The following is a 25,734-nucleotide window of genomic DNA, read 5'->3' as shown; positions in this document are numbered from 1 at the left end:
GTCTGGTCTCAGCAGTCTCTTCTCTTCTCACATTCTTATTTCTCCACCCTGCAGGGAAAAGCAGGAGAGAAGAATGGGAAGAAAGGCAAGTGCCCAAGTAGGAACGGAGCCTGATCCTCACAGGCTCCTATCCCGTGCTTGTGAGCCCTCACTGGGACTTCTCCTTGTAAAAGGGCTTTTCCTTGGGCCTCACCTTGTGTGCCAAGTCACACTTTGGTAGGGGCTCTGATTCCTGTGTGAATGTAACTGACTGGGCTGAGTTCAGCCAATGAACTCAGCAGTTAAGGAGGAACAAATATGAGCCCAGGGGCCCAAGCATTCTGCTGCTTTCAGGGACTTGGAGTCATCATCACCCAAGTATTATTAAAGCATTGTCCTTACCCATGTATAATTAAAGCACTGTCCTTACCTGCATTTTTAACTGTTCCAGCTTTCATTTGGAATCTTTGCTCTCCCATGGTCTTTCTGCACCTTCCCCTCTGCCTCCCACTCTGTACAGCTGGTTTTGACTTCAGGACAAGGTACAAAACTCAAGTGCAGAACTTCCCATTTGAGGCTGAATGCATCATCTGAGGCAATTCAAGCCAAATTTAAAATATCAGTAACTGCTATCACCTGTTTGCTTCACTCCCTGCCAGCATCCTTCACCTGGTTATCCCATGTCAGAGCCTGAGCAAGAGTCCCATGTCCTTCAGTGAAATACCCAAATAATTGGAATTTGTAACCTTGGATTCTTATTAGCAAAGAACTGCATATTAGAGAAAAAAAAAATCTACTTTAATTTCAAATGAAGAAAGGACTTGGCCTATCACTAGTCAGTGTAAAGTAAAATAGCTCTCATTTAATGATTCTCCTAGAGTGCCAGGCAGCATGAAACTTTTTCTAGTCTCTTAATTTAATACTTGCTGCCTTGCTGCTTTGTGGAAGAGACACTTGATACCAGAATCTTTTCACAGGCTTCATTCTACAGACAACTGAAACTTGAATTCAGCACAGGAGAAAGAGGGAATTCAGACCCTGGGCAAAGTGAGTGGCAGCTTCCAGCTTGTGGGTTCCACATTCAAACCAGAAACACTCTGTAAATTCAGCCCTGGGACATGGGCTGATCCCTTTCCCTTCTGTTTACACTTGGCTCTTGTTTCTCCAGTGTAACAGTGGCAGAGTGGACTTTGCTGAAGGGAATTGTCCAGCCTCAGCTGCTGGAGCAGGTGCAGGTGAACCAACCAGGGCGGTGCAAAAAAACCCAGAGGTGGTGGAGAACAGGAGCAAGAAGATAAGGACTATCAGCCAGCCAGCTAAGGGGAGCAGAGAGCACAACACAGGTAAGTGTGTCACTTCACCTGGCAGGAGGTGAGGCTAGGTGCTCACTCTGCCAGGAAAAGGAATAGAAGTTGCCTCTTCTGAGTGCTAGGCACTGCTTCCTGGTGTGTCCACATAAGAGCAGAGATCTTACCTGGAAACACCACAGGAGCAGGTGATGGAAAACTTCCTTGTGGGTACCAAATAGCAAATCAAGTGCCTTTCAGTCATCCTCATCCCCTGTGAAGGATGAAGCCATCCTTCAGTCCCATAGGACATGGTGTTTGTAATTGCCCTACAAGAAATACAGGAGCAGACTTTCCATTTTCCTTAATAAAAACAACTTACTTCCCAAACTTTAATTTTGGAATTAAAATTCCTCACAATTGCTCACACATTACAACCTGATTATCAAACCTTCTAGGGAAAGCTGAAAAAACAACCACACAGAATACTAAAACTTGACTGAAATCTCAGCACCTTTTGGTCATTCTCAGGAATTTTTAGCTTGCTTTAGGCTGGCAACAGGCAAATGTTCTGGTGACACCACTTTTATCTTCTGCAGTAGATTAACTTCTTGTCCTTTGCAGGTGTTACTGAATCTAACAGCTTACAGACAAATCAATAAAAAGTGCAGAATTGTATCTATTTTTCTTTACAGCTCCGTAAAGCTCTGTATTACACTTGATTTAAGCAGCAAAACCACTCATCAGCTCAGGTCATTTAAAAGGTTTTTAAGTGCTGGACCAAGTTTATAGGCAAGCTTTCCTATGCTGCAATCTGGCTGTAACTGCTGAGTTCAGGAATGGCATGTGGGGATGATTTAAAGTTACCTTTCTCCATTGCCTGTGCCAGCAGTGAGCCGTCCCCTCTGATAAGGGGCAGAGTGGAAAGAAATCGGTAACTCCTTAAAATCACCCCAGTGGGAGCTGCCAGAGGTCAGGAATCCCAGCCCTGCTGCTACTGAAGCCCTTCATTTACTGTCCAGGGTTATATGTGTGAAGTGATTGAGTGGTTGCTCTGTTCTGCCTGCTAGGTCACCTTTCTATATTTATCACATCACCGTATAAAACACCACAGTGTACCTCAAGGATGGGAGGCTCCACATAAAATTAAACCCTACCTTAAATCTTCCTGAAAAAGCAGCCCACTCCCCAGTTCTGAAAAGAGAACTGCTTTTCCTCTCTCTGCTCAAAAATTCCAGTGGGAAAAGACATCTCAAATGCTCAAAGAGAGCTCTGAGAACACGAAAGAAAGGGAAACCAGCATTGAAAATATCCTGAAACATTCTGGGCTGACAATCACATTGTACAATAAAATATTTGTCCCTTTTTTGCCCAAAATATCCTCTGAAATAGCTGGAAGATAAGAGGTGCCTTTATACTGAGTCACTGGAAGGAAAAGTGAGTCCCCTTGGTGGGTCCAGCCCAAGGGCCATTGCAGGCGACAGAGGCTGTGAACTGCCTGGGCTTTGACTTGCTCCTCTGATGCTGCTAAGTGCTGACAGCACAGGATGCTTTATTCCCACTTTTATTTATGCTATAATATCACTCCCAGCCTTTCTTCTTTGCATTTCCTTCATCCCAGCTTGCACTGATGTGCCCCATCTGTGCAGGGACTGCCCATCCCGCCTGAGTCAACAGCACAACACTGCTCTTCTCCAGGCTCCTTTTCCAAACAGATACATGTTCAGATTCATCCCCCTCTATCTATTCCAAAGCACCCACATTTTTATACAGTGACCAGGAAAAAGGAGAGATCCTTAGTAGAAACTGGTGTAGCTCCTCAGAAGCCATGGGGTCACTACCAGGCACCAAGGAGTTGGCACATGCAAGAGAGAAGAGATTTTTAGCCTAAAATACAGACTAAAATAAAGGAGCAAGAAAAAACAGAAGGAAGAGGCACTAGTGAAAAGTAGGAAAGAAGAGTCTTCAGACAGTTAAAAAACACAGAGCCCAAGCTACTGCCTCTGGAAGATGTTCTACTGGTCTGTGAAAAGCCTTATCAAAGGACCCTTGGTCTTCTTGGTCTGACTGATAAGCTAAGCAACCTTTCACTGCTTGTTTAAAAGAATCTCAATTTAAAGTAAGCTCCTTCCCTGCCAAGGAACCTACCTTCAGGTTCCTTGCCAGGAAAGACTGCCCACTTTTACACAATACCACTGACACTTCATTATTTTGCACGGGGGAAGCCTTTTTTCCCTTTAAGACATTCCAATTAACCTCTTTCCAACTGCTGCCAACATTAAATCTAAAGTTAGGGGGGAAAGGTCATTCTCTCACTTACCAGATTTATCTAAGAATCAAGGGAGTGAAGATCTGTCACTACAGGCTGTATCCTGAGGCTCTTCCTCTTTACTACTGTTACCATTTATTAGAAAACAACATACAGTTTACTAAGATCTCCTGAACATTGATTAAATTGACTCTAAATGATGGAAAATTGCAAATAATTGCATTTTTTCTTGATAATTTACTATGGAGAGAAGACTTTTTAAATTACTTTTTTTGTGTGTGTACATATGTGCTTCCTTAATGTGTTTTTGCTCTCCAATTCTAATAAAATTTGGCAAATAGGTAGAGATCTTCAAGATGCAGTTTCCTTGCTAAGAAGACTTTGTTCCTGCAAACTCTGCAGTCTAAGCAGTAGGTTAAGGAGAAGACTCCAAGTGGCCTAAAAGAAAAGTTGCAGTATCAGCCTCACAGGGAATAAAAAATCCTTCAAAATACATCAAGGAAATACCCAAATGACTTCTTCCCTTCCATAATTTAAGTCCTTACATTTTATTGAAGCAATGTCATCCCATGTACAGGAATGGTTCCTAAGTGAAAAACACAAAGATTTGGTTTTGATTGCACAGGTAGATGCTGAATAATGATTCTGAATTAAATGCCAGACGTGCTCAGTGTGATGTAGCTAGACCAGATTATCCCTGACATACTTGTCAGAACGTTTCCTTAAGTCCTGTGCTACAGTAGAACACTGAAGCACGTGAAGAGCCTGAAATGTCTATACTCCCATGTAAGTGCTCTTTTTTAGCTTCTCAGGCGCCTCACAGGGAGATTTGTGTGCAAATAAATTGAATTCAAAATGTAAATAAGCAGAAAATGGGAAAAATTAATGATTTAACTGTTAACAATTTTTAAAGACACTGCCTTAAAGATACAAAGGGTTTGATATCAAACAAAACAAACAGAATTCAAGGTTTGTGTCCAGCATCTGACACCTGCCAGATCTGAAAGCAGAGATCTAGACCTGCAAACAACACTGATAAACCCAGGATCCACAAGGTTGTACAGGTGCTTCAGGACTGAAATACCTGCACTGAAGAGAAAAATGCCCATCAAAGTCATACTGATTTTACACCCTGTCCTAGGGATTTCCTAATTAATCTGGGGCTCCAAACTGATCAGCTCCTTTTTAATAATTGTTGGACATTTCTTCAGCTCCTTTTCTGAGTTTTAATACTGGTTAACATTATTTCATATAATTGAAATCAAGTTTAGGGTTACAATCAAGCAAGAAGGAGCAGAAAGAAAAACTAAATCTAAGCCTGCGTGTCCAGAAGCGGCACATTTTAACATTCTACTGCCTAAAGTTCTGAGAAAATGTACAGCTACCTTCCCAGAAGATTAGTTTACATCATGTAAGAGCAAAGCTGGCTTGCTCTTTCTGCACCAGGGCAATATGCTCTGCCCTTTCAAACAGGATACTCAGGGTATAATCCCAGTGTTGGGTGAAGTCCGAGCCTTGAAAAAGGTTTTACCACAAGAAATTTGGTGCTAAGACTGTGACTGGAAAATCCTGAGTTGAAAACACTGGTTTTTGTGCAGGGGCTAATGGCTGTGACTGAAGGAGTCTTGGTAGGCCTGATTTTGGAAGATGAACTTTACAGTTTCCCATTTAAATGGACACAGAAAGATACTGGGCTGGTACTGTCTTTAAAATAAATACACAGAAATCAGAATCTGACTTTATTATCCAATAGTCTCTACTTCTCACCAAACTAAAGATTATTTGAAGTACATGATTTCAAATGGGGAGGTGATGCAGCTGTTTCTGCCCTTTGGAGCCATACAGGCACCCAATTATCAGGGCACATGGAGCCATAGACAGGCTGGAACAGTGCCAATAGAGCAGTGGTGGTGGCTGGAATTAGTTTGGAATTAGACAGGGAGAGTTCTCTAAAGCTGGAAGAAGCAAACAGAAAAAAAAGCAGTACTTGTCAAAAGTGTTAAGAATCTTGTAGCTCAGGTTACTTATTTCACTGAAGGAGGCAAAAACCCTGCAGTCAGAGGCCTGGCTCCCTCCTCAGTGCTGCAGTCCCAAATCAGTAACTCCCTCTCTCCCTGCTCCTCTCTCACTTTCTTTCTGCTTGGCTCAGCAGCCCGGGGGTTCCAAGGATGACCTGCTGACATGCTTCCCACACCACAGACTGGGAAACCACAAAGTGTCTGGATGCTTGAGGGAGACACTGAAAATCTTACCTGCTGCCTTGTTCCTGTCTCTGCCAGCCACCACAGAGCCATTCCTTTGGAATTCACCAGCCCAGGAGTCGTTCCTGCCATGGTGGGAGCCGATGCCTGGCAGCACTTCTGTGCCTCTTGATTCACACGATGATTTTGGCTCATTTTCCATCATTTCCTTCAGCTACAGAGGAAAGAAGCAAATTGTTAAAGAGCAAAAACAGCTGTAAAAAATGCCACTCAATGATCTAAGCTGTGAAATCTGTGTTCTAGCAAGAGGAAACATGCATGTTTCCAGACACATAAAAGCTCCAGCACATGCAGCATGAGAGAGGAAATTAACTCATGTTCATCAGAAATCTACTTTGACAGCTCAAAGGTACTTGGACTGACATTTAACCATATGTGAAAAAGGTGATAGGTGATTCTTCATCCTGCAAGCCCAGCTGATGGCTCTGTGCAAGGTTCTGTATGAAAAGACAAGAGACAACCCTGCAAAATTTACAGGGAAAAGACACAAAAAGAAAGAAAATGTAATTGGAATTGCACAGAATTTAAGTTTCATCCAATTCTGGGCCATCTGCATAACAGCCCAAATCTCACTTCACATCTGTTTGGTTTCCCAGTTCCTGCTCTTTTTTTTTTTTTTTTTTTTTAAGAGAACAGTCATTGGAAGTTTAATCAGCACAGGCTGCTGAATAAAAGCAAATGACATCCAGGTCAAGTTACATTTCCAGAAACACACAGGCAGCTCACTGCTCTGCAGCTACTTCCAGTGGCTTGGCAGGGTGGGTCTGGGAAGAACAGAGCTGCCACCAGCACAAGCAGCACTGGGTGACACCTCACATTTATGTAGCACCACACTATCCAAAGGTAAGTGACTCCCAAAGTGATCTAATAAACTCCAGAGTGAGGGGACTTCTGATGCATCCTGTTCTTTCTGACATCAGAGCTCCCAGGATGAGGGCAACAATGACATAGGGGACACCACTGCTCTGTTTGCAGAGGAAAACAGCTTCTTCCCAACTGAAAGGGCTGGTGGCAAATCTTTCAAACCTTGCACATACTTCAGAAGAACCATTTGTTCGAGGAAGTGGTCTTCAAATAACACATGGATTTACACAAACTGAAATCATCCAGCATTCCAGGCAGCTGCCTCGGGCCATCCTCAAGGTGCTGGGGATGACCTGGACTTGCATTTGCCAAGGCCCTTTGTAATCCCTTGCCAGGTTTCATCTGTTATCATCCCACCCTGCTCTCCTGGCCATCCTGTTGTCACCTGGCCATCTATTTCCACAGTGAATAGGATGAAGCCCCTATGCAGGGTGACCAAAGAGCTCCACACACAGAAAACACTGCTCCTAAGCCCCCCAGAGTGCTCTGCCTGCTCGCCCTCACAAATCCAGATGTGGCTCTCTGAGCTGAGCCTCGCTGTGCACAGCAGCTCTCTGTTACTGTTTTAGCTGTGGTTTACTGTTTGGAACTGGGAAGGGATCACTCTGAGGAATGCAGTTTAAATGAAGCCTCTGCATTTTAAGTGGATGTTTCTGTTTGGAAAGCAAAGCTTCAGGAAACAAGGCAAGGCAGAGAATGAAGAACTTCTCAGAGGGCTGCATTGCTTAGACTGCAGGAAGGAGCAGCACATCTGAGAACAGCCAAACCAGAGTCAATAGGAAACCTCTCTGAGCTGACCAGACATTGTGGTCTGGTCCTGGAGCCAGGGGATAACCCCGAGGGCTGGGAATGCATCATCCTAACTCTGACCCCAGCTAGATATGATGATTTGAACAATGCAAATTGGCAGATTTAATCTTCCAATTAGATAGTTTTGCGTAGATTGGGATTCATAGTTCATTACATATTCATAATGAGAGGCTTGGCTTTCTCAAAGGCACAATAATTATCAGCCTCAGGCAGCTTTTGCATTGAGAAATGCTATTTAACTCACTTGACAGCTGCTGCAGTCATTCACAAATAGACATTATTACATTTATCTGCACCTTCGCTCCTCCCTGTACATCCCTTCATTCAATCCCTTCCAGAGACACCCATTTTTAGGACAGCATTTCCAGCATGACATAGAATTGAAGAAATTTCTCCATTAACTCCTTATGGTTTAATAAACAAATAACTTCTGTATAAAATAGCCTTGACAGAAAACACAACAAACTTATTTTTCAAGAAATGTTACACCCAGAGGAAAAAAAAAAATTACTATCATTATTAAAGCTACTGGGCATGAACAATATTGTTTATTAGTAAAAATTGCACAGCAAAAGGAATGTAACTGCAGAAAGGTCTTCTGCCTGATCCCAGAGTCAGACACCACATCTGGCTAATGCACAGAAAGCTTTCTGTTGCTACCAGTGCTGATTTCTTCAGGAAGGACTGAGTACCTAGATACCCTCAGCTGGCATGGTGGAATTCAAGGGAAAACCTGGATTCATTTATGCCTTAGGAAGAGTTGGATGCTCCCTGAAGACTCCAGCAACTAAGAGGTGAAAATGACTTCTGAGATGAGTGCTTTGCAAGTGGCCACCCAGAGAAAAAACAAAGCAGCAGCAAGAAGGAATGCTATTCTGCACAGAATGAGCAAATCAAGAAGTAAAACACACCTTCCTGATTTTGGAAATAGGAAATGAGGTCTCCATGTTAAATCCAGAGTTGAAGAATTGCTCTGTGCAGCAACCCTACATGGAAAGCTTTTTGAACCTGCAAGCAGGTGCCTGGTTTCAGAAGCACTAGTTACCTTTGCAGCTGTATATGCAGCTCTTTCTGGGGCTCAGGGTCACAGTAACTCACCAGCTGCATGCCAGCAGAACGTGCAGCAGGTAAAGCAGCACGAAGCAGAGGGGCAAAAACCCACTGCATTTTGTAAGGAAGGAGGTGCCAGAAGACTTGCACACATGGCCAGGGCTCTGGTGCATGGGAATCAGCTCCAGGGCACCACTCCAGCCCAGAGGAGCCCTGCCAGCAACACATTACCACTCCAAACTGCTTATCAGTGTCAGGAAATGGAAAAAGAACTGGAGATGAAGCTTATGTACCACACTGTAACAATACCTTCTCATTTTGAGGGGAACCAACAGCAAGGAGCACCTGAGAACAGCAGCTTTCAGCAAGATGAAGAAAGGGACTGGTTTGATTTACAGCTGTATAACTTATGGCCACATCTGGCAACACAAGGCCGGGAATTTCACGGGGAAGGAAATGCCACTTGATGCTTTCACAACTAAAGCAGACAATGCAGAGATGGTTTACACAAAGTGACTATTTTTTGTTGGGAACATTCACCTAAAACCTTGAGCCAGGAACAGTGGGGAGAACATGTTCAAAATGACAGTTCTGATTGCTTTGGACCTTCATTTCCTTGCTCTGCATCCTCCTGAATGGCTCACAACAGAGACCAAGGTATGAACTTGAATTCCCATTGCTCACCTGTAGGAAATTATTACAGGAAGAAAAGCAAGTATTTTCTGTCAGAAATGATAATGAGAATTTTTATCTATCTAAAAATATCTTACACATGCTAAGCAAAGCCAAAACAGTTTCTGCTGTTAGCTAAGCATTTTGTTTAAATTATATTCTGAACACACAGCTGGCAGAGACAGCACTTGGCTGATCTCTGTCCTGGTTACAAGGCAAGGGAAGCCAGACAGACACGGGTCCTTAAATTCTGGCAGGTTCTGGGAGAATTCCAGATCCACTGAAGCAGTTTGAGCTGCTAGGACAGAATTCATGCTTCTCATTAGGGTAATTCACTCTAATAGGCCTCCAAAGGCTTTCCATTTCTGGCAACATTCTTTTAATGAGGCTCAAGCTGGATCTGTACATCTTACATGGTAAAATATTGTAAATAAACACCCCATACAGAAATCCTGGTGATCTTCAGAAAAAATGAGCTAAAACAACCAGCTGAAAAAGCTGAACTAACACAATAAAAGAAGGGAACAACTTCAGATGAAGGAGAAATGTTGTGCTAAGGAAGGTTCCTTTGGCATCCTGGCAAAGTATCATCTATTTCAGCTGGATGTTCCTCCTGAGAAAACACAGAGCTCTGCTGAAATGATATAACTGTGGATTTTACTCTGGATGTATCAAGGATAATTGCTCACTCTGAGATCTACACAGACAATCATGCCACTGCTCTCACACAGATCTTACCAGCTTGAGGAAAGCAAAGGAAAGCTGCAAGTTTCAAAGCTGAAACTACAGCACTAAAAATCATTCCAGTATTAACACCTGAATTTTCCTACTTCCCTAGGAAGGGAGTGTAAAAGCAAAGAATGGCAAGGGAAACAGAAATAGCAAAAATGAAAAAGGCAGAGATACTCACTTAGAAGTTAAGAGACTGAATACAAAATGAAAAAGAAAGTCCATAGAAAAATAAAATAAGGAGAGAGGCAGCTGGTATTTCCCTAAGCTCTCCCACTGAAATTACATAAAAGTGAACATATTCAAATGTCTGAACAGCCCCTAGAGCTGGGATTTCCTTAACTCTGGCTTCATTTCCCTTAAGCAAAGGTATTATCTCAGCAGCTCCACACCAAAATAAAACAGAGATGGCAGAAACAATTTAAGTGCTCCTGTACCATGATGAAGACTCTGAAATATGAGATACTTCTCTCAGAGTCTACTTGGGACTATATCAGACTATTGCAAGGTTGGACTGTAAATGGCCATAGTGGACTTTGCTCACTCTCCTTAAACTGGAAAAGGCCTGCTTGCTCTTAGAGATCCATTAAGTTGTGTTTAGCTGCCACTTACCCAGTGTAAATGGACTATTTAATGCAAAATTCATACCTCACACAGACACACAGATAGATCAACCTGATGGTTTCAGTGCAGCAAACTCCAGTAAGTTCTGGATACCTCTGGATGTTTTTCAAATCCCCTGACCTTCTCCACATGCACTGAGCTCAGTTTTACCACCCCTGCATTGGCAAATGAGTGTTCCAAAGGCAGAGAGCAGCATCAACACACTCTTCACTAGAGACTGAGGTGGGGCAGGGCTGCTGAGGCAGCTTCTCTGCTCCTGCCTCTTCCCTGCCACCAGACACAGCCATTGGTTTGCTCTCCTCTCTGGTGCCAGCTGTGACTTTTTCTCTTAGCTTAAAGGAGAAGTTGTCCTTCCCCATCCTAGTCCTGTCCCCCCAGGATCAGGTCAGAACAAAGGGAAGAAGCAGTGACAGTCCCAAAAATCTGTTCTCCTCCCAAAGAAGGCACAGAGAGAAAATGGATGTTTTCTGCTGGGGAAGGACAGCCCAGAGTAGAGTGTCTTGGGAAGGACTGAGGATGGAAAGGGGTGAAGACTGAAGTGCTCTTACTGTCCCACAGGACATGAACACTCTGCAATGTAACATGGAAAGGGGTTTCTGCCCCAAGGTAACTCATCTCTGTGCCTCTCCCACAAACACCCCATGTCCCACCCCTAACTCCCATCCCACTAATAACACAAAGTCAGTTGTATTCTAAACTTTGCAGCCTTGATTAACACCGACTCTGGCTCCCAGAACTGATTTTCCCAGTCCTCTGCTCATGCTGGCTGCCAGGGAAATGGAGCAGTACATCCTCCAGCCAAGGAATGCACCCACCCTCATCCACACACCCACAAGTAACCGAGGCATTCCCTGCAGAGGAGTCTGAGCTGTCCCCCACATCACAGTGCTGCAGACAGGGCCAGGAACCACCCAAAAATCCCACGAGAAACCCTAACCTCAGCATTTCCTTTCATTACACCATGCTGAAGTCAGCTCCTCAGCATCCCACAGATGTTGAGTCAGCATCTGTTCAAAGCCCCTTGAAGGTTCTCAGGTATGTCTTTATTCTCATCACCTGTGAAAGGATGAAAGAACCAGAAAGGAAGCATTTGATCACTCTATGCCTTATCACTTGCAGGCCATTTCTTTATCCTTCCAGACTAGGCAGGTAAACTCAAGGAAATCCTTTCCTTCACTCTTCTCCCTAGGTGAAGTGTTTGAATCCTGCAGCCCAGGAACACAGAACATCAGTAGCCTCCTCAGGTCTCACTAGTTTTTTTTTAATTTTCTAACTCATTTTGTCACTCTTGGGCCCCTTGGTGATGCCCTAGGGCTGAATTTGGACTTCAGCTGCAGCAATCACCAGAGCCTGCACAGGCTGGGCACCAAAACCCAGCCAGGGACAGAGACAGGGAAATATTATTTCTCTATTAGTATGGTAATGACTCTGTCCTGATTGCTGTGAGCACCAAATGATTTCCCTCCCAGTCTGAGAGATGGAAGAGAACTGACACATTATTTTTCTGCACAATAATGCTGTCATCAGCCTTAAATTTGGGCTGCTTCTGAAAGGAGTTATTACTCTGCAAAAATGAAGCACAGTGCTGCTGCTGCTTCTCTCTGTTAATTAGCATCAACTGGTTTCTGAAAAAGTACCATGCCATAAATATAGCTAAAATGGTGGTTTGCTGAGGCTTCCCTTCAGAATCCATCAGTTCAATCAAGGAACAGGCAGGCAGGCTGAAGAGCCTGTGGGGAGCTGATCACCTGAGACAAAATCTCCCTCAGTTGCAGCAGTTTAAGGGAAGGCTTTATGATACCCTGAGAGGTAGTGCTCCTGGAATTCCTTTTCCCAAGGGGCTCAAGGCTGCCTGGTACTCTTTTTTCATACCACTGCTGGCTTTTAGCAGGTTTAATCCTGCTTCTGTGAAAGACAAGACTCTGAGAGATTTCTAACACTAAAGACAGAGATAAATTAAGAAATTACAATGAACAATTAGTGTGCTGAGCACTTAAAGAAAAAACCAGATTACTCACTCTGGCTTATTCTGAGGTAAGAGGTGAAACTTGCTATAGCTCTGTAAGGTTGCTCACCACCAGCATCACCTGAAGCAAGAAATGCCCTTTATCCTTTAGGGACTTAATTAAAGTAATTATACTGATTGATTTTTAAATCATTTTTCTAATCAGTGGATTAATTCTGCTAGAATGTATTTCAGCTTTTATTATGATACTGCAAAATGCTTTCATTTGCAATTTGGGAAGAATTTAGAATAGGTAATGAGTTTAGGTACAGTAAAAAGAAAAAAAATATTATAAGAAAGAGCAAAGCAGGCCACAGGGACACACAGAGCAGTTTCCCTGCTGACTTTTGTAGGGAAATGCTATTAAAATTGATAACTGATCACACACTGTGTGTGTATGCTGTCTTTGAACAAATTTGAGCACATTTTAACAGAAATGCTATGATCTGCAGTGACCTGCTGGGATACAAATCAAACCTATGGCTGCTGGCTGTGGGCCAAGTAAATTCAAACCATGTGACAAAAGGCCTCTTCTACATTTTTTTTTTTTTTTTTTTTTTTTTTTTTTAAATCCCAGGTTTCTTTAAGAGAAAAATCTTTTGCACATCTCCCAGGTACAGCTTGCCTTAGGGTAAGAAATGTGCTGTGACACTAAGCTGGTGTAAATCAAGGCAAATTCATTGATTAATGTAGGGATGCTGTTTAATATTATTTATCTTTTCACTTCTAGGATTTGAGAAGAAATCATTTGGGTTCTTGCTTTAGGTCTGTTACAGCCTCAATTTTACAATAATAGAAGAACCCAGTATTTCCAGTTCTGGCATTATGTGTTTTAACATGGCATTTCTCCAGCATTTTCCACTTAGCCTGTTACAAGGCCATGACTGAACTAACACCACAGCAGAGAGCCCAAGAATTATTGCTGAAATACACTGTGACTTCAGCACAGGCTAGAATTCTGCATGGGTGCTTGGAGTAAATCCCTCTTGGCAGCTCCTGTAGTACTTGGTGCTGTTCCCAACATCTCCATTCCTGGGCTGATGTAATTAGAGGGCACACAACTGGCTTGAGCTCCTACAAGTGAGTGCAAATGCTTCATTTAAAGATCAGCCTTGGACTCTTAAAGGAAACAAATAACCAATTACCAAAACCTTTTACCTTTCCACCTGGACTCACAGGTGACAGTCTCAAACTGGAATTACCATTCCTAGCTGGATCTCACTCCTTTGTGTACTTACATCCAACAGTTTTCCTCAGCTATAGGAGGAACATCAAGGAGTCCAATCCCTGGGATTCTGTTAGTCAGTCAGCTGTCACTTCCTCAGAAGCCTTTCCAAGGAATGAGGGCACAGAAAGCTGGCCCTCCAGGAGAATTCTCTGCAAAGAGAAATCTGCTTCAGCTGCTCCCAAGACCCCGCAGAAATCTCAGGAGAGCTGGAATAAACTTGGAGGTTCCCAAGATTTCTAGGGGCTGCTTCTGCAACAGGAGGAATACAGGATGTCAGGAGTTTTATCCCACAAAATGGGAGCCAGAACTGCCTGACTCATCACAAAACAGGCTTTACCAGTCAAAAACCATGAGTAAGTGGGGAGAGTTTTTCTGGAAGTCTGCATTTCTTCCCATCCAGCCAGACAGCTGAGCTAGGACTTTCAGAATAATACTGAAGTTCACTTCACCACACAAAGAGAAGATAATAATTATCTGATTATTACAGGAATGCATGCAAGGGTGGTTATTAGATCTTTTAAATACAAGTCCTCAAACCTTGACTAGCTTCAGGTGGAAATTTGAGAAGCAGCAACTTTTCATCTCATCCCAGTCAGACCCTTATTCTGATCCCAATCCCAGTCTCTACCTTATGCTTATAAACACTGTTTCTTAAGGCAGCAGATAAGTCATCTTCCTCTGCAAAGTTTGTCTTTTTCACCTTCACACCCATTCTGCAGCTTTCTGGATCTGGCTTTGATTTTAAATGAATTTGAAAATGTACATTAATTAAATTGCATTATTACAAAATGCTGCTTCACAGCTTGTACGAGATCTCCTTGTTTCTGAATTAGCATTAGGAGAACACGAAAAAAAACTCCTAAGAAAACCCCAAACCTTAATTTTAACAGCAACTGGCTTGTCATAGCTCTTCTCAAAAAAGCCTTGGATTGATTGGCCACCATTAAAATATCTGCCCTTAAGGTTTGTTCCTGTAACTGACAAAGCTGAAGATGGGGTGAGAAGATGCTTCAAAAGTCCTACTGAAAATTAAAGAAAATCTTCAACAATTCCTAACACCCATCTTAGCACACACCATATCATCTTCCTCTTGTACTGACAAGTAATATACGTTCAAACTCAGAATGAAGTAAAGGTATTCAAGGTGTATCCAGGGAAAATGTTTTTTAAGAAATGAACAAAAACTAAAGTTATTTAAGAAAAGAACAAAAAAACCAAGTGTCTGAGCAAGAAGCAGATTTCCAGGGTGTCCAGAGTCAGTCTAACACTGATCCTGCTGACTCCAAGCACAGAAATATGAGGCTGAGGGGAGATGCTTTGGAAATCCCACCACAGCATGCAAATTTTGTGGGAGAAACACATAACGGATGTCTGTCAAAAGCAGAATGAAGAAATGCATTCTGCATTTCAAGGCTTGAAGGAAAGAGCTTTTATGGGCTGAAAATAAAAGAACAGAAAGTAAATTTGGCTAACCAAATTGGAGAGAGGGGTGGATTTTTGTTTGTTTGTAACTGGCATGGTTTTTCAAGGAAGGAATCTGGAGAATATTAACAGTTATGCCTAAATCTATTCTGGAAGCATTTTTGTCATTTTAGAGCCAAAACCAGCCTCTTGCCAAAACCTGTAAACTGCTTTTTAAAAAAGTAAAAGAACAAGAAAAAAAAAAAGCACCTTTGAAAAGGAATTTGCAATTCTCATGGCAGGCAGTCATCAGCTCCAATTAGTCCCTGGCAGGGGAATGCGAGCAAGAGCGATAGACTCGGTGCATCCAAAAATGTTTAGTCTAGACTAAACCTCGCTGGAATTCTCTGCAGAGCAGACCTCAGCCCCCTGGATCCCTGACAGCCATCTCCACTGGCCACAAACAACAACACAGCGTGGATCCTGTTCCAGGCTTCCCTCCCACCGCTCCTTATCTACTCCCAGAGTGCTCCCCTCCCAGATCCACAGGCACTCAGGTAAAAAGCTGTTGATGGCTGCAAGTGTTTGAAGCCTGGTTAGTGAACATAGGTAATGCTCCCCCCATACCCCTAATCATCAGTACAGTGAGCATGTGAGCCAAGCCCAAAATAATAAACCCAGAAAAACATGTTCATCTGCCTGACAGCAGCCAGAAGCCACTCTTGCCAAAGAGAAAAGAGTCTGGAGCTGCTCTTTCTAAAATGTTGTCAGCACAATTAATTCTGAAATATGCTCTGAAAACGTGGAACGTGGCCCATCTGCCACGGCTCCTCGTGTGTATTTAACGATTAGTGAGAGGCAGGAGTACAAACTCAGTGTTTCATCTCCAAACCCAGATTCCCTGTGCAGAGGATTCAGCCAGGAGTTCTGAATTTCATCCTTCCCCAAACTCAATCCTAAGTGGCATCTTCAGCAGAAAAAAGTCACCAACTAACTCCTTTGTCACCAGCCCCATCACAGCCACTATCACAATGAAGAAAGGCTGGAGTATTAGCTGTCTTTCTTTGCACTGGAAATTGGTCACTGGTGTCAGCAGAGATAATCTGGTACTTCCCTGGAATCCATTCCTTCAGCAAAGCAAAAAAAGTGATGCTATGTCAAATGTGAATGCCTGGCAACCTTTTTTAACATGTATTGTTTAAATGGCAATTCAGAGCCAGCTCCAAGTTTTCCACCACTTTTTCTCATCACTCTAAGTCCAATTTAATGACCACCAAACACTGGAGAAGTTCAGCTGACTCAGGTCCAGACTTGAAATCCAAGAATACACATTCAGATCAATCTATAGATTGAGCCACAGGAACTGAGAGGTCTGAGACTCTGCCTGTCCATCCAGAGACAAGCTGATACATCCAGCTCTCATTTATAATTGTCCAGGACTTAGAATATTATTTTTCCTTTCACTTCCAATAGCAGCTTGGTCTGCTAAATGAAGCCAGGCTGCTGTCTGACACACCAGCAGGCCCGTGCACTTAACCAAAGGGCCAGAACCTTTTTGCAAAAGACATAAGGAAGAAATATTACACAGGGACACACAGGTTTACAAGAACTGCCCTCTCAAACCTGTAGCAACTTCGGTAAGAGCAGTATTAGATCAGTATGGAGTTTTGGGAATTCTATCTTTCAGGAAGTAAAATAATTATCCCTGGATAATCATTGCACATAAATTATTGTACTTTTACTCTCACCAAACCATGACCTTAACCTGTGGTAACTTCCCAAGATTACACACTAAAGAGCTTAGATAATTACATGTATAAAATGTAAGTAATGTGTAACTAAAAGAAGCCCTGAATTCCATTTCAGCCTTTTGAGAGATGCAGTTCTTTCACTTATGGAATGCACGTCTCTGCTCCCATTCAAAGGTGTCACCAGGTGGACACAAGAATCCCAGTTAATCAAGGAGCTACATTTAATTACAGTATCACAGCAGCCACCCATCCCCATCTCCAGAGAAGCCTGAACAGATGGAGTCTCCTGGGATTTAAGAGTCCTTGAAGGGAAAAAAAAAGTACATCTTGAAGCAATCAGGCAAGGGATTGTAAATTCTGATTTCAAGATAACCATTGGCAAATTAAGTCTATTAGTTACACAAACCTTCCTGAGGAAACAATACCTCATTTGCTTAGGCTTTCCATGCTTATCCACTTGTCCTGGGCCAGGACAGTTTCCACAGGCAGCTGCTCTCATGGTTTTGGGATAGACTCTGCCTTCTTTTTTGTTCTGGTGCTGTGCCCCAGCCTCTGCTCGCATCTACCCCCACACATGTGACCCTCAGAGAAATCTTGTTCTAGAAATAATGCAGGTTCAGAGAGACCTTTGGAGCCTGCCACATAAACACTGAATTTAGCATTATTCAGCATTCCCCCTATAGCAGCTTAAAAGAGATGTCACCTCAATCCAAGTCCTCCAAGCTTTTTCCAACAGAACAGACTCTGAGGATGCACACAAAGTTCAAATGAATTAAGAACTGGACTTCGTATTCTCCTGAAAAGCCAAACCAAAATGACAAAAAGCTCCTTTGAAGACTGAAGGAATGCAGAAAACCAGGAAGGCTACTCCTCTTATGCTTCCAAGGTTGTCAAACCGAGAGTTTTAGAAATCTTGCTCAACAGGAATTTCCAGCATAATTTCTCACTGAATAAATCTAATTCAGAGTCAATTCCTAAATTATAGCTTGATAAAATATCTGTAACAAATATAAAATAGCTTTAAGTCTGCCTTAAACCTTAGAATTACCTTTTCCATGGAGCAGTTGGCATGTCCAGCCCAACATGAATTTACTTTCCTGTGGAGTGTCTGTAAATTGGACTGAAGATAAACTGAAACTGGCCACACATCATTCAAACAGGTTCTGGGATTTGCTGTATCTCTGCAGCACAATCCAGAGCACTGCAGAGGGGATGGGCCTTAGCAGTTTCTCTTTGAATCCCTGCAAATAACAGTTATCCTTCCATGTGGAACACGGTGCTTTAAAAATGGAAGAGGAGAAAACAGGTTTTTCCTTCAGTCCTGGTGCAGGTGGGCTCCTGCTCAACATCAGATCTCCCACATTCCCATCCTATCTATATTCAGATGTCAACAGGAAAAACTTCCTATCATATTCCAGTAATACTTCCAAAAGTAGACAGAGAGTCTGACTCACTCCCCTCCTCACCCAGTACAGGAGCATTCTTGCTGTAAGGTTTGGTTAAAGGCCAGTGTTTATAGACTTTAAAACAACAACAAAGCCATTGACTCCAGCCATAGGAACATCCTGAATGCTAAACACAGTGACAAGGGCCATCCTGTATTAATTTATTAACAGCAGTAACATCTGCTCTTTAGGAAGTGACATTTGGTGCCAGCAACGCAGAACATGAGTGAAATGCAACGGTGATGCCACAAGTTTCAGGTTGATTATGGAGAAGCTCCCCAAGTCCCAAAATCCCACCAACCCCTGCTTTAAGCTCTTTATTTCTGACTTGGAGCATCATGGTCTCGTGGAAGGAACGGTGCATCGCAAGCTGTAGGGAGGAATGATTGCTCCTGACCATGCCCCATTTCCTTCCAACAGGCTCTGGAGAGATTTTCCTGCCAAAAGGAAGATTCCAACCAACAGGGACAATCCCACATATGCCACACCTATGGAAACCAGGGACATGGATCATCCAAAAACCAGCACCACTCTCCAGACTGGGAATAAATATTCCCAGATGCAGAGGCCTTAATAATATTTTTAATATAAAAGTATATCTTTGTTTCCTCTGTTCTGTGTTTACAGGGCTCCTCAGCAGGGCAGAGGTCAAAGAAAATGAGAATTCATTCAGGGAATCGTTTCATTCTCACAGAGTGTTTTACTGAATGGGATGGAAAAAGATGGAAATGGATATTCCCAGAGGACAGCGATGTAATATTCTCGCATGCACTGATGAGTATCTCAAGAATACAATCCTTAGCAGGAAATATTAATTTTCCTCTGGCTAAACTCAAGTGGTTACTCTTTTGAGGACTATGAGATGAATAATTCAGATTGAGATTTCTTTCAAGCTCATTTTTTTCTTCTTTTCAAGTAAAGAATGCAAAATAAACACTTCCTATCTGTTGGATGCAATAAGCTCAGTATTAACAGGATTTCCCATGTTCAGCAGCACATTTCTGAATCTATCTCTCCTTCACTTTCCCTGCCTTTGAGGTAGCTCAGGGTGCTCACATACCTCCACTGCAGCTTTGAAGACTGTCTGGCCCCTCAGTGAAGAGGACAAGAATTAAAAAAACATGCTTTATTTCCTAAGAAAAGAGGTTTTCACACAGGGGGAGCTTAGTGTGGACTCCCTATAGAAAGCAGACTTAATTTACAGCACACCAGTTCAGGTGAAATAATCAGGGTTCCCTATATTCCTTTGTGGCAAGGAGTGAGAAAAATGGTTAATCAAATTTAGAGTCAGGAACTGAACTCTTAAAGTTCTGATACATTTTTCCAAAAATTAGCATAAAATATGGCACTATTAAATCAGTAATTTCTTAGATTTACGTGGGCATAATAAACTGCAATTTCTCCTTGTTCCTGTGACTATGACCTTCAGAAAGAATCTAGTGAGCAAGGTGCTCAGAGCAGGGCCTGCCCCGCCAGGTGAGGTTTTGCAGGGATTCCCCAAGCAGCAGCACTACCCAAACCCTTAGTGCCAAAACTCCTTGGTTTGTCTGGATACAGCTCTTCAAGGGAAATTCCAGGGAATGTCTTCTGATCTCAAAGCAAGAGAAGAATCAGGTGTAAATTGGCTTGATTTGCTGTCATGGCTGCTTTCTATGCTGCTGGCATAGAAAGAAAACTGCTAGCACACCTGCAGAACCACTCACCTCCTTAAAACTGGGACATTCCCAGTCATGGTGGTCATTCAGAGGATATTCTGACTGCTCCCCTCAAAACCCAAAAACAGGTCAATATAATCACAACATGCTCCTCTGTACAGCTGGACTAAGGGAGACTGGAGAAGTTCACAAATTCTACCAATTTTCTTCAGGTTTGCTAGCCATGCCTCCACCATGCTACCCCTTCCCAGAAACTCCAGCGTGTTGTCATGGAAGGAGAGGAAGGAAGAACCTGGATGAAGGAAAACTCCAACCAACCAAACCAAAAAACCCCACCCAACACACTAGAAGAAGAGCCCTCCTTCTGCATCCCCTGATAATTCCATAAGGAAGCAGCCAACACATCATATCCTATGACCACTCTTACCTCTGTCAATGAAACAGCAGATCAAAAAGGATTATCATAATGTTGCCTTTCAAAATCTTCTCCTAAAAATGGGGGGGAAATGGACACTTTTTGGGAATGTCAGTCACTTCTGAGAAGAAGGAATTCCTCCCTGATAATGTGCACTCGGTCCCTGATGCAACTGAAGTGATTCCACGTCCACAGCTCCTCAGAGCCCCTGGGAAATGGACAGGTCTGTACTTTCTGTGAGAATTCTTTCCCTTATAGTTTGGTAAGAAGAGACTCAAATCTAGGAAAAGACTGAACAGTTTTATATTTCTGAATATAGTTCCAGAAATTCTGAAATCTCTAAAATTATTACATTTTTTGTGGATTCTAAAACAAAAACCCCTTAATTTATAATAGTTAAGTTAATGTACAGATACTACAAAAAAACAACAAAACTCCTCCATCCAAAAAATAGGGGAAAAAATGGACATTCCTAAATGAAAAAATCAAAATATTTAAAACCAGATGAATTGCTTTTAAACAACTTTGAGAACCATGTTTTTTGTCTCTACAAGCCTCCAGCATGGGAGGTTTGCCTGTGGTGTGAGTCCCTGCAAGTCAGATTTAGCTGCAAGAAATCTGTGGAGTTTAGCTGCTCATCTTAGATTGTCCAGACTCTAATGGCCTGGAAACACACAGAGCAGTTTTGCAAGATCAGATTTTTCAAAGGAAAATTCCAGTACTGATTGTGTTTCAAGCTGGCTGGAAATCTCTCCAGCACAGATTCTTTCATACTGGTTTAATAGTTTGAGTTTCAGCTGAAATCTGGAATTTCAAAAGGGTATTGCAGAACTGAAAATTCTGCTTGAAAATCAGAAAGCCCTCAGATTTGGGTGTGACCTGAGTGGTGACAAGAAACATACAAATCTCATCTACTTCCCAGTATTTTTTCCTGTCGTTTTGCTTCCAAGCTCTGCTTCAGGATGGACAAATTTATCTTCACCCTGTGATGCCATTTTGCACCATAAATATTGAATACACTTATGACCTTGACCCCAAAGCTGTCAGCAGAGTGACAATCTTCTAAAGGCAGGTCTGAGAAAAACTGGCAGTCCCCAGTGCAAAACCTCAGTAAGTATCCTTACCAGTACTTTTCCCCATACAACAGGATTCTACTGGATTGGAAGAAATTCTTTGGAAATTATACACTTATCCACAAACAAAATCCCAGATCAAGGGGGTTTTTCCATCACGAAAAAGAGGTCAAAATGAAAAGGTATTTTTGACTTGGACATCTCAAAAATCCAGCAGCCAACCAAAGGTGTCCAGCAACAAAGAATCCAAGCATTCTCTTTGCTACAAAAATATGAATTCATAGGCTTTACTGAGCAGGCAAAGCTGCATTTCAACAGCTAAAATTTTACTGTACCTTCGGAAAAAGGGTTTCAGTTGCACAGGGTTACAGCCAGCTCCTTTCATCTCTGACCCAGAAGGCACAACTCCATAATGGGGCAGCTGCCAGAAAAAAAACTGCAGAGGCAAGAAATCAATCCATTGGGATTCCAGGAAAACACATTTTATTCAGTAAATAGCACCATTTGCAAACCTCCTTTCAAATTATGAAGCTCTGCTCTGAGGATACAAACAAGTCACACGTGCACCTATACCATAACTGTTGAAGGAATTTGCCAAGCTGTGTCAGAAGATTTGGCTGAGATAATTATGGAGCAAACCCACCTTGAAACTTGTTCTGCAGCACAGAACACATCCCGTGTCTTCCCTATGCATAATCCCTCCACCTGCTTCTCATCTCTCAGGGACTCCAGAGAGTGTGACAACACAGAGAGTGAGTAGGAGGGAAGGCAGGGCTTGTGCTCAGGCATCCTGCAATGCCAATAAAACCCAAGCCCTGGAGACATGTTCCTTGGGACAATTTCAGGACCACCATTCATCTGTAAAGCACCAGAAGACAGGCTGTGCAACAATTGCAGAAGCCATTTGAAAAATCCTTTCTTGCCTGCATGAACACCAAAAAAGAAAAAATATAATGATACTTAAAGTTAATAGTTTAGAATATCTAAGTCAGTATTTTAGAATATCAACCAATTTTTCCAGACTTTTTTCTACTGACATTTACAACTACTTATCAGCCAATTTTGATGTTTTGCTGGAGACAGAAGTTCAGGCTGCTTGGGAATAAAGGGGAAGAAGAAGAACAAGGCTTGTGCTCCTAAAAAGGAAGAGTTAGTGAGATTTTAAGTCTTCCCTAAGTATTCCATGAGGCTGGATTTTATTGTGTTTGAAACAATACTACCCCATTAGCATCTCTGGTTTGGCAATACAGAAATACAGACTGGAGCTGGGCATCAGACAAAGGGCTAAGGACTGGAAGGGCACAGTTTTCCACAGGAAATTAGGTACTGCTGCTCAGGCAGTGAAAGGAGCCTGGCCCACACCTTCGTGGTGCCTGGCAGCTGCTGGAAAGCACCCAAATATCACCTCTCACTGATGCAAATGGACAGAGAACACAGCAGCAACATAAACAAACCATCCTTGATAAGCTGCCCAATATGCAGCAAAAAAAATATGTTTTTTTAATGCACAAGCTGATACCAATCCATGAGAGTTTCCCTTTCAGCAGCTGCCAGGATAAATTTCCCCTTTAGGCAGATGGTCCAAAACCTGAGCCCACTGTCCATGAGAAATTGCAACTTGACATGAGCACACAGCAAGAAAAAAATCCCAGAGAATTCTGCCCAGGGAAATTAATCATCCTCAGCACCTCAGCAGAGGCAGTCTGTCCCTCCAGCCCTGACCTACATACTGCACACACAGCGCTTCAAAACAACCTGACATTTCAAGCAAAGCTCCTCAGCTTCCCTCTCCCTCCCTGCACTCCCAGTAGATGAACAGCCCACTGACCAGCTGCCCTTCAGACAAGGATATTTAATGGTGCCCCAGGACACCTGCTGTCTCCTCTGGAGTTTTTGCAACCTGGAGTAGTCCTGAAGACTGGAGATGTCACTCAGTGTGGTTTGTTACACACCAATGGTGTTTGAAAGTGTGTAAGAAAGGTAATGGGCAATGGACAGGGAATGTTTAAAAACAATCACAGAGTCCTGGAATGGTTTGGGTTGGAAGGGACCTAAAAGCTCATCCATGCCATGGGCAGGGACACCTTCCATTAGACTAGGTCGTTCCAAGGCCATCCAAAGCCACTGTGTCACACCCACCTGTTTTTCTGGAGTTTCCTTCAGAAGAGGGGTTGCCCAGACAAGAACTTCATCAGATAGCACAGAACCCCTGTAAACTGAAATAAATTTTCCAAACAAATTTTAAGGTAAAGCAAAGCTGATTAGAGAAACCTTTTCTGATGAGTAAGTCAAAGATAATGGGCACAGGGCAAGGGGAATTGAGTTAAAGAACAAGGTTTCTTTACTTCAAATAATGGCAAGTGTCAGAATGTTGTGATTTAAATTTGGCTTTCAGTTTTGCACACTAACACAGAAAAGTTACTCATTGAAAACCCCATGCCTTGAGCACTTCTGAGCAGTAACAGGAAGACACAACATCTCCCTGAGCTACTGGTCTTCCAAACTACCAAGTAACAGCACTTCCAGCCCTGGTTCTGCCCACAAAGGGATACATGAGATACATCGGGACACCTGCACAGGCTTTTTTTGGGAAGGGAGGGGGACTGGAGTGTGTCTATTATGAATGACAAGACAGTAAAACTTCACACATTTACATTTCCAACTGTGCCCACTGCAATTTGAAACAAATATTGTCCCAGTGTTAGTGCGGAGAAAGGTCCACTCCTGGGAAATCACTTTTGCCTCCCTTCAAAGAGTTAACTGCAAAATCCTGATGCACCAGGAGAGAGGAGAGAATCCACTACGGAGTGTCTGTCCAATGCTCTGCTCACTCACCATCTCCCTCTTGGTTATCATTTCATTCTTACACTGCTGCTTTGGGATTTATTACAGGATAATTCCTACTGCTTTACCTTTAACTCGCAGAGTTAAGGGGTAAAGGGGGCAAAACTTACTGTACCTTCAGAGGTACAGGGTCTCCTCTCCTGGGCCACAGCCCTCTCCCACAAAAGGAAGGTGTCACTTGAAGCACCAGCAGTCAGAGCAAGAGCAATGTTTTGCAGAACTGTTTCATTCCTTGTGGTTCACCACAATTAAAAAATGAGTGGCACAGTCCATCTGCAGCCCTTGTGTTTATCACCCAAGTTCTGTGCTGTGAGGAACACCAGTGTGAGAGCCCAGTTTTCCTGATGTGGGAAGGGGAGAACACATCATCACCCAGACCAGCTGCCTACCCCTTCCTGAGTGCCCAGGGGATTTTCCAGTGGGAAGCACTGATGCTCCACGGCAGTGGGATCTGCTGTGGAATTGCTGCATTCGCACCAACAGTGACCTTGCAGATAAAGCTTGGGAAGCGTACAACATCCTGTGTGCAACATTAAATACCTCAGGATGCAATAAAATGAAAGCTCTATAAAGAGTTTTGATTTTAATAGCTTCAGTTACTAAGTTCAGTTTTCTGGAGATTTGGCAGGCTTTCCTGGAGTGTACTGGGATATCTGAAACCTCTTTTGTTCTCTTTTTCTATTTTTTTCAACTTAGCTATTTGCAGCCATCAATGAATAGACAAACATGACATTTAGAATTAACCCTGAAATCTTGGAACTATCTGTTGACTGAAAAAACCTATGCAGAATGTTTCAGTCTCCAAGCAGAGAATCTTTAATCCTCTTTTAATAACTAGGTTTCACTGTGTCAACATATTATATTGTATCATATCAATCCCTTGATGGCTGACATGCTCCAAGAGCATGAGGGAAAGGGTTTTTACTTCAGTTTTTCCCAAGAATTTGATATGTGCGCATTTTACTGGAATTTGCATTAATGTCTTCCATTAATTACAAGGTATCTGCTCATTGCAGGGAGTAGAAATGGTTTGGAGGCCACAGACCCAGAGCATTGTGATTTAAATAAAAATTGCAAAGTGCCCATACTTTTTCCAGCCATCAGATGTCTGGATGGACTGCACATTCCAACACCGTGGAAAGGAGATCCTGCCTCATGTAATAGCTAAAGGAATGTTCCAGTGTCATTGCTGGGGAGGGTGCAGAGGGATGAAGGCTTTTAGAAAACAACCTGAAGACCTCATCTGTCTATGATTTCATGAAGTCACCTAAAGCCTTGTGTCTCCTGGGCGTGTTTTCATGTTCAGGCAGCAAAGCTCTGCTCTGCCTAAGGTGGAAACCCCAAGTACTCCAACCCACATCATGCTGCTCAGG

At 42.8% G+C, this 25,734-nt stretch overlaps 1 long non-coding RNA gene across 1 annotated transcript; it reads right to left on the bottom strand.

Moving 5' to 3' along the window:
- LOC127059544 (uncharacterized) lies at window positions 1-23,735 on the bottom strand. Its single transcript, XR_007777479.1, has 5 exons — window positions 23,657-23,735; window positions 22,161-22,440; window positions 21,853-21,953; window positions 5,787-5,949; window positions 1-48 (listed from the first exon to the last, which is right to left on the bottom strand). It is a non-coding gene; the product is annotated as an uncharacterized LOC127059544 (long non-coding RNA).
- Between the last annotated feature and the right edge of the window lie 1,999 nt (window positions 23,736-25,734).

The sequence above is a fragment of the Serinus canaria genome, chromosome 4 (genome assembly GCF_022539315.1).
Source record: "Serinus canaria isolate serCan28SL12 chromosome 4, serCan2020, whole genome shotgun sequence".
NCBI classification, from domain to species: Eukaryota; Metazoa; Chordata; class Aves; order Passeriformes; family Fringillidae; genus Serinus; species Serinus canaria.
This window is presented reverse-complemented; position numbering and strand designations above follow the sequence as displayed.